The sequence below is a fragment of the Pinus tabuliformis genome, chromosome 3_2 (genome assembly GCF_031772625.1).
Source record: "Pinus tabuliformis cultivar Carrire ecotype Pingquan chromosome 3_2, CPIR1, whole genome shotgun sequence".
Classification (NCBI taxonomy): Eukaryota; Viridiplantae; Streptophyta; class Pinopsida; order Pinales; family Pinaceae; genus Pinus; species Pinus tabuliformis.
The window spans coordinates 621404350-621411717 of record NC_142302.1 but is presented as its reverse complement, the minus strand read 5'-3'; the positions used below and the strand labels follow the sequence as shown (position 1 = coordinate 621411717).

The window sequence follows — 7368 nt, the reverse complement described above, 5'->3', positions numbered from 1 at the left end:
TTTCATCCTATGTTATCTTTATATTTATCATAAAATACTATTTTTTTCCTTAAACTTGTAAGTTTTATAAACTTATAATTTGTTTTTTTTTTTAATCTATTCTTGAGAGTTGGGAGGAATGTTTGATTCTCTCCACTCAAATTAGCATTTGTGTAAATAATATAATGAACTTTATTGTGTTGTTTAAGCACAAATTAGTAAGGATTATATTAAATCTAACTTTGATTGCAACAAACACTTAGGGAATTCATTACATTGCATCAATTTAGAGTGTCCTTTACTCGGGGGCTAACTATCAGATTAAAAAAACTACTAACTAGAAAGACTATAATAGCAGGCCTACATATTGCAAAAAGATCCCATTAGAGAAGCAAAAAGACAACTTCTTGAACTTGTTCAGGTCAAGTTGTAGGTTGCGAGAAATAGGGTGCAGAGCTAGCAGAGTTTGGATTCCCTATAACATTGCCAATTAACATAAAATCATCAAAAATGTCTCTGGATATAACCATTTAGCTTAATGAACTTTGTTATAACAACATCTATCCTTATTATTATTATTAAATATAAGATATATAATCTTCATACCAAATATAAAAAAAATCTTATATTTTTTCAATAATTTTCTTTTAAATTAATTAATCAATCTACCTGTCATAATGAATGAAAGATGATATGCATAACAAAAATCAGTGAAGAAAGAAGATAAACATAATAATTTCGAAAGTGAAGAAATTTGAAATCATATAGTTATAATCAGAGAGAAAACTGAATTCTCTAAATAATAATATTGGAGACAGATGCATCACAATACACAAAATCAGAGAGCTCAAGGAAAGAAAGAAAGAAAGAAATTATTTTAACGTCCACGAGGCTAAAGATAGCCTATGGGACAGCTTGCTTCTTCATCTGCTTGATGTATTCGGCCTGTTTTCTGTGAAGCTTCAAAATAAATGCTCCCAGCTTCTCGAAAAACCCCTCGCTAAATAGATTATCCCAAGAGCTAGCTGCCATCATATCTGCATAACTTTCCCTATTGTCGTTGAAGGCCTCACATTCTAAAATGAAATGTTTTTATGTTCCCACTTTTCCAAAAGAACAAAAAATGCGCACTCTTTCCTCCCACACTTCCTTTGGCATTTTCCAACGCCCTGTTTCACAACGGAATTGATGAGAATTAGTTCTTAACTGAGCAATAAGAATTTTGGCTCTCCAAGAGATATTGGCCTCTATGTATGCTTTTGGTTGATGACTATGAGTGGGATTAAACACTTCAATATAATAATTTTTCTTTCTTCTTAGTTCCTTATCCCAAGTACGCTTGTGGAACTTTTCCATAACAAAATCTTTTATCTCTTTTCTATTTGTGGGACACGCGTTCAAGCAACTACCCCATTTACTAAACTATTTTTTATTTTGTTGCATCCAAGTTTTTTTGGTCTTGCACAATCTATCATTAAAGACAACCTTAGGTCATCTACCCTCTTCCATTTGCTCAATTTTTTTAAATACCTTATGACTCGCACCATAGCAATTGCTTCAATAGGAGCAGTCCCTGTTTCACTTAACAAGATATCATAAGGAACTGCACTTTTAATCTTAAATTTGCTTGTAATCAAACTCTTCTAAATTTTCTCAATTTGTCTCCACTGCATGTCAGATGTACTACTGGGCCATAGTTCACAACCATAGAGAATCACTGAAATCACTAAAAACCCAAAAAGAGTTTGAGTGGTTTTCCAGTCCCATAACTCTGCCTTTCTACACCTATTTTGAAAAGAATAAAATGCTTTCCAACCCCCCAAAGTTCTTTTCTTTCTACAACCATTTCAACTTAGATTTTTGTTGAAGTCAATTCCGAGGTATTTGTAATCTGCAACTTCTTCCAGAATGTTTATGTTGGTTATGTTTTCTTTTCTTAGAGAAGACCACTACTTTCGTTTTGCATATATTGACTTGCATCCCCACACTTCTACAAAAATGCTTAAGGGATAGTAAGTGCTCTTGCAAACCAAGAGCCGATTTAGCAATCAGAATAAGGTCACCTACAGTGCAAAATAAGTCTTATAACAAACTTGCCCAAATAGATACCATCACCCCCTGCAAATTTAACCATGTAATGTCCCTTAATAATAAATAATAAAAATAAAAATAATAAATAATATAATATAATATTAAAATACAAGAAAATAAATAATAAACAATAAATAAATAAATAAAAATAGTAATAGTAAATAAATAATAATAAAATAATAAATAACAATACTAAAGCTAAATAAATATAAAAAGGAATAAAACAAGAAAGAAGTAAAAATTAATAAAGCTATCAAAAAGTAAAAACAAAAGAAATAAAACAAGAAAGCAATAAAGTTGCATGTAGACACATGGAGTGTGTGCATGTGGTTCCCCTACCAATGTTTGCTCTATTTAATAGATGGTGAGGAAGATAAGAGGCATTCCATCATTCCATGATGCCACCACCCATTCTCTTGGGAGAATAGTGTTGTGAGACAAAGAATACCCTGGCAGTAGTACATTGATTGAGAGTTCAGGGGTGGCCAGTTGTAGTAATATTTTGTGCAACTGAGCCCACGGTTGGGTGGAGAGTCGTCCCCAAAACCTTGTTGCAGTTAGCTGACTTCAACTGAAATTACAGGTAAGTGTCTCTACTCATAGTTTTGAACTTTGATGTTAATTAGTGGATAATTGCATGTTGATTACTTGGTTAATCTAATTAATTACATGTTTATTTCGGGTTGTTACAAACCACTCCTCAAGCTTGTCGATATATAAACCAAAAAGGGTAGGAGACAGTGGGCAACCTTGCTTGACCCCGATATCACTTCTAAAACTTTTAAAAATGCCTTCTGAAGTTCTTATTTTGACTTTCACCTCTTCATATAGCCTATGCACAACTGCTCTCAAATGTTTAGGAACCCCAAGTTCCTCCATTATGTGCCAAAGCTTATCCCTAGGAACCGAGTCAAATGCTTTTCTGAAATCAACAAAGCAACAAAAGACTTCTTCCTTTTTCTCCTTAAATTTATACAATGATCAACCGTGGAATGTTTAGGTCTAAAACCTGCTTGCCCTTTAGCATGCTTATCTCTTTCTTCTACCCACTTGCTAATTTTGTTTTCTATCATGCTTCCAAATAAATTTGCAAAAAAAGGGTTTATCATGATGGTCCTATTATTGGAGGGATTATCGACGTCACCGCTCTTGAAAAGAGGTATTGCCAGACTAGTTGTCCAATCTATGGGGAGCCCTTGTTGTATGATGTTGTTGAAGATTTTTGTAATGTGAGGTGCAAGAATCTTTGAGCCCCACATTAGATATTTTGCTTGGAGTTCAGCTAAGTCTTTTTCTTTTCCAACACCCAACTTCTTGATATCCATCTCTACCTCTTGTACCGTGAAGAGTTCAGTACCAGTGTTGACCAAAGGGGGAGGGTCAACCTTGGGAACCTGCTCATAGAGTTGTCTTGCATAGTCAAACCATTTATAAGCTATAATATTATTGTATCTTTTTTGGTTGGAACTCCTTCAAAAATAATTTGGGATTATTTTTTCCAAGGAAGATTAGTTCTTCCCTCCTTGAAACCATGAAATCGACCGTTTTCTTACTTAATAACTGCTTGTAAGCTTTGAGCTTTATGTTATCCTTGTTTGATTCTTTCCACATTCTCCTTGCCTTTTTGCATTCCTCGTCAAACCAAGCATTAACCAGAAAGAAATTTGTTTCAGACTTCTTAATTTTTGACCTTTTGCACTTTGCAAATGCGCATTGAATTAAATGTGTTAATTCATGACTATGAAGGTTGTGAATTGTAATATTCTCCTTCTCGAAGAGCCTCTCTAGCATCATTTTGAAGGTATTACAATTTTCTAGGGTCAAAAGAATTCTGCGTTGTGGGAGATTTTGTTGGACATGCTGAATTTTTGACTTTAATTGTTTCTTTCCAATCCAATATAAATACCAGTGGTCTGATGGTAGTAGAATTCTACCCTGCCATAGTACTTATTGGGTACCATTTCCGATTGGTGCATTTAGGGTTTTGATTTTTCCGTTGTATATTGCTTCTTAAAGAATTTCACACATTCTCGTTCTTTATTTGTAGCGAACTGTCTCTTAATTTTTCCGTTCTCCATTTACTGTTTGAACTTGGTTGCATGTTGATGTATATAGTTTCTTAAAAGAATTTCTCACACTTATTGTTTGTGTGCAGTTGATTTTGAATTGGAAAAATATAATATTTAGACTAAATCTGACTTGGTCATACAACTATTGGTTTTAACTTTCATATTTATAATAATTTATGATAAAATCTATTTAATCTTTTTTAATAATAAAATTTATTTAATCTATTTTAATATTTAATAAATCTAGAATTAAAATAAAGCTAAATTAATATTTTTAAAATTATTTTATTTTTTAAATATAAGTTAAATATATTTTTTATTTGATTTTTTAAACTATATTCATTTAAAAAATTTAATTTTAAATTATCAATATCAATTATTAAAACTATATAATTTAAATATAATAACTCTTTTAAAAACGATCGGATCCATGTTAATTAAATAATTTATTCAATGGTTTTGATGAAACCCATCTATACTTTGTAATATCCTGAGAAAAATCAGCATATATTCACTATCATGGAATGTCCCATGGTTCATGGCTTAATCATGACAATTTCAGAAAATATACATATATTTCATTGGTTTTGGAAAAGCTTATTAGCCCAAGCATATTTGGAAGTCCAAAATATTGGTTAAAGGTCTCCTGCACATTTTCATTGGTGTTAATATTGATATGAAAGGTATGATTGGAATAGTAAAATACAAGAAAATCATTGCAAATAAAAATATAGTAAATAAAATGAAAGGAAATAGATATATATTTTAAAATAAATATTTTTTACTTTATAATATTAGTTTAGATTAGGTTTAGAGTATATCATAAAACTGTTTTTGTTTAGTTAAGAGTTCATTTTCTGGCATAAGGAAATTGTTAACAGTCTAAGATCGAGAAGTGAAAACCTGTCCCTTTACAGACCACTTATAATTATTCCAAATGTGATTTTCCATCACTATCTTCACTACTAATTTAACCACTAAATTATGATAAATTTTCCAAAACAAAACAAACTTTAAATCAAATAACAAACTAATGAGTAACCATAAATAAACAAAAATAACTTTAAAAAATAAATAACTATATTTTACTTTATATTGTTAATTTTAAGTAATGATTCAAATAGGAAGCTAAATGGCTAGTCAAAATACCTGCATGACACAGTAAATCAAATTCACAATGGAAAAAACAGAGAGATTAAATTAAACGCTGATTTATATCTGCACCAGTGGTCTAGTGGTAGAATAGTACCCTGCCACGGTACAGACCCGGGTTCGATTCCCGGCTGGTGCAGTAAGCGTTTTAATTTTCTCATTCTCGGTTCAGTGTTTGAACTGCTCTGAATTTGAACAAACAGAGCGAGGCATCTCTGAATCTGAAAGTAAAATAGTTCACAAAACAACAAGACGTCCTTCACAATCCAATGCCAAAATCCTGCACCTCACCTGGCAGCCTCACGGTTTGAGAGGAAGTGGAGAACAGACCCGGGTTCGATACCCGGCTGGTGCATTTAGGGTTTTAATTTTCTCGTTCTCGGTTCAGTGTTTGAACTGCTCTGATTTTGAACCAACAGAGCGAGGCATCTCCGAATCTGAAAGTAAAATAGTTCACAAAAAAGCAAGACGTATTTCACTATCCAATGCCAAAATCCCGCACCTCACCTGGCAGCCTCACGGTTTGAGAGGAAGTGGAGAACCATCTGGCGGGAAAAAAATGTGAATGCAGACGACATTTTTCTTGAAATTGGAAAATTCTCTTTTCACTATGAATATCCCCAAGATTAAACCAGAAGCTGCTACAGGGACACTCTGAAAAGGAATGCAACAATTCTATTTAATCTCAGAAAAATGAGGCCTTAATTTTTCTTGAAATTGGAAAATTCTGTTTTCACTATGAATATTCCCAAGATTAAACATAAGCTGTTACGGGACAATCTGTAAAGGAATGCAACAATTCTATTTAATCTATGAGGCCTTAATGCTAAAATTGGACTTACACCTACTCTATGACTATGTTGACTGGCCATTCTTCCGAATGATACTTTTCAAGATTGATATGAAATTAATGTGGTGGAATGTATAATGGAGTGTGTCTCATCCGCAAACTTTGCAGTTTTGGTAGGTTTGCCCTCCTCCTTTTTCAGGTCCCATAGTGAGCTTCGACAGGGATGTTCGTTATCTCCCATGCTGCTTTTTTTACTGGTGATTGACGGCCTTAGCAGAAAGATACTGGAACCTCGTCAGGCTGGCCTTTTTTGCGCATTGAAAGTCGCTAGGAACACCCATGTTACCCCTCTCATGTTTGTAGGCGATGTTTTGATTTTTGGGCAGGCATCTGTGAATCAATGGAGCAATTTATATCACATTATCTCTTGCTTTAGTGAGGCCTCTGGGCTAATGGGGTTGGGGGTTAATGGATATGAAACTTTTCAGTTGGGTTCCTCTCATAAAAAGCTTATGGCGAGCAGTCAACGGTGAAGGTATTTGGCATGACATTATTACAATTAAATATCCAAGAAAAACAAGCAGGTGTTTGAATGGCTCAGAGCTGGATAGTTGAAGTTAATGAAGGGATCTTATATTTGGATAAGAATTTTTTCCAAAAATAAGTTTTGCTTTTTTAGAATTTAAAGTCAAAATTTGGGGATGGATATAAGATTCTTATTGTTACTGATCTAGTTATGGGTAGGCTGTTTATTAGCATAGATCTATTTTAAATATAGATCTAATATGAGTTAGAGGGATCCAATTTATTGACTTGTGATTTTTTTAATGAGTATACATTATTTAAATGTTTTGTATAGTTATTTAATTTTTAGATTTTAAAAAAAAAATATTTTGGTAGACACAAATAAAATTTCAATCTTGATGATGGAGGGACAAGGTTACACATCATACTGAGCTGTAGAATAAGCCTCTCGGCTCAATCAGTCTGGAGATGGAGTTATTAGATGCTATTCATTCTAGAGGATATTTTTTCTTAACTCAAATTATAGAGGAGTTTGAGACAATAGACAATCGACCTATCTACGAATCCGCTGCTGCGATGGGCGCTGAGAGGTTCGCTTGTTGATGCATGGACCAATTATACTTACACCCTCAGCATGATGCGAATTACAAATGGGATAAACCCTGATGCTCTCAACTAGAATGGATCGGTGAAGGAAGGAAACTTGGTCGTATCAGGGATTTATGATTATTTCCTATCACAGAGGCTTAGTCACTCGTAAAC

General features: G+C 33.2%; 1 non-coding gene across 1 annotated transcript; it reads left to right on the top strand.

Annotated features, from left to right (window-relative positions):
- Nucleotides 1-5359: 5359 nt before the first annotated feature.
- On the top strand, nt 5360-5430 carry TRNAG-GCC (transfer RNA glycine (anticodon GCC)). Its single transcript has one exon. It is a non-coding gene; the product is annotated as a tRNA-Gly (tRNA).
- Nucleotides 5431-7368: the final 1938 nt, after the last annotated feature.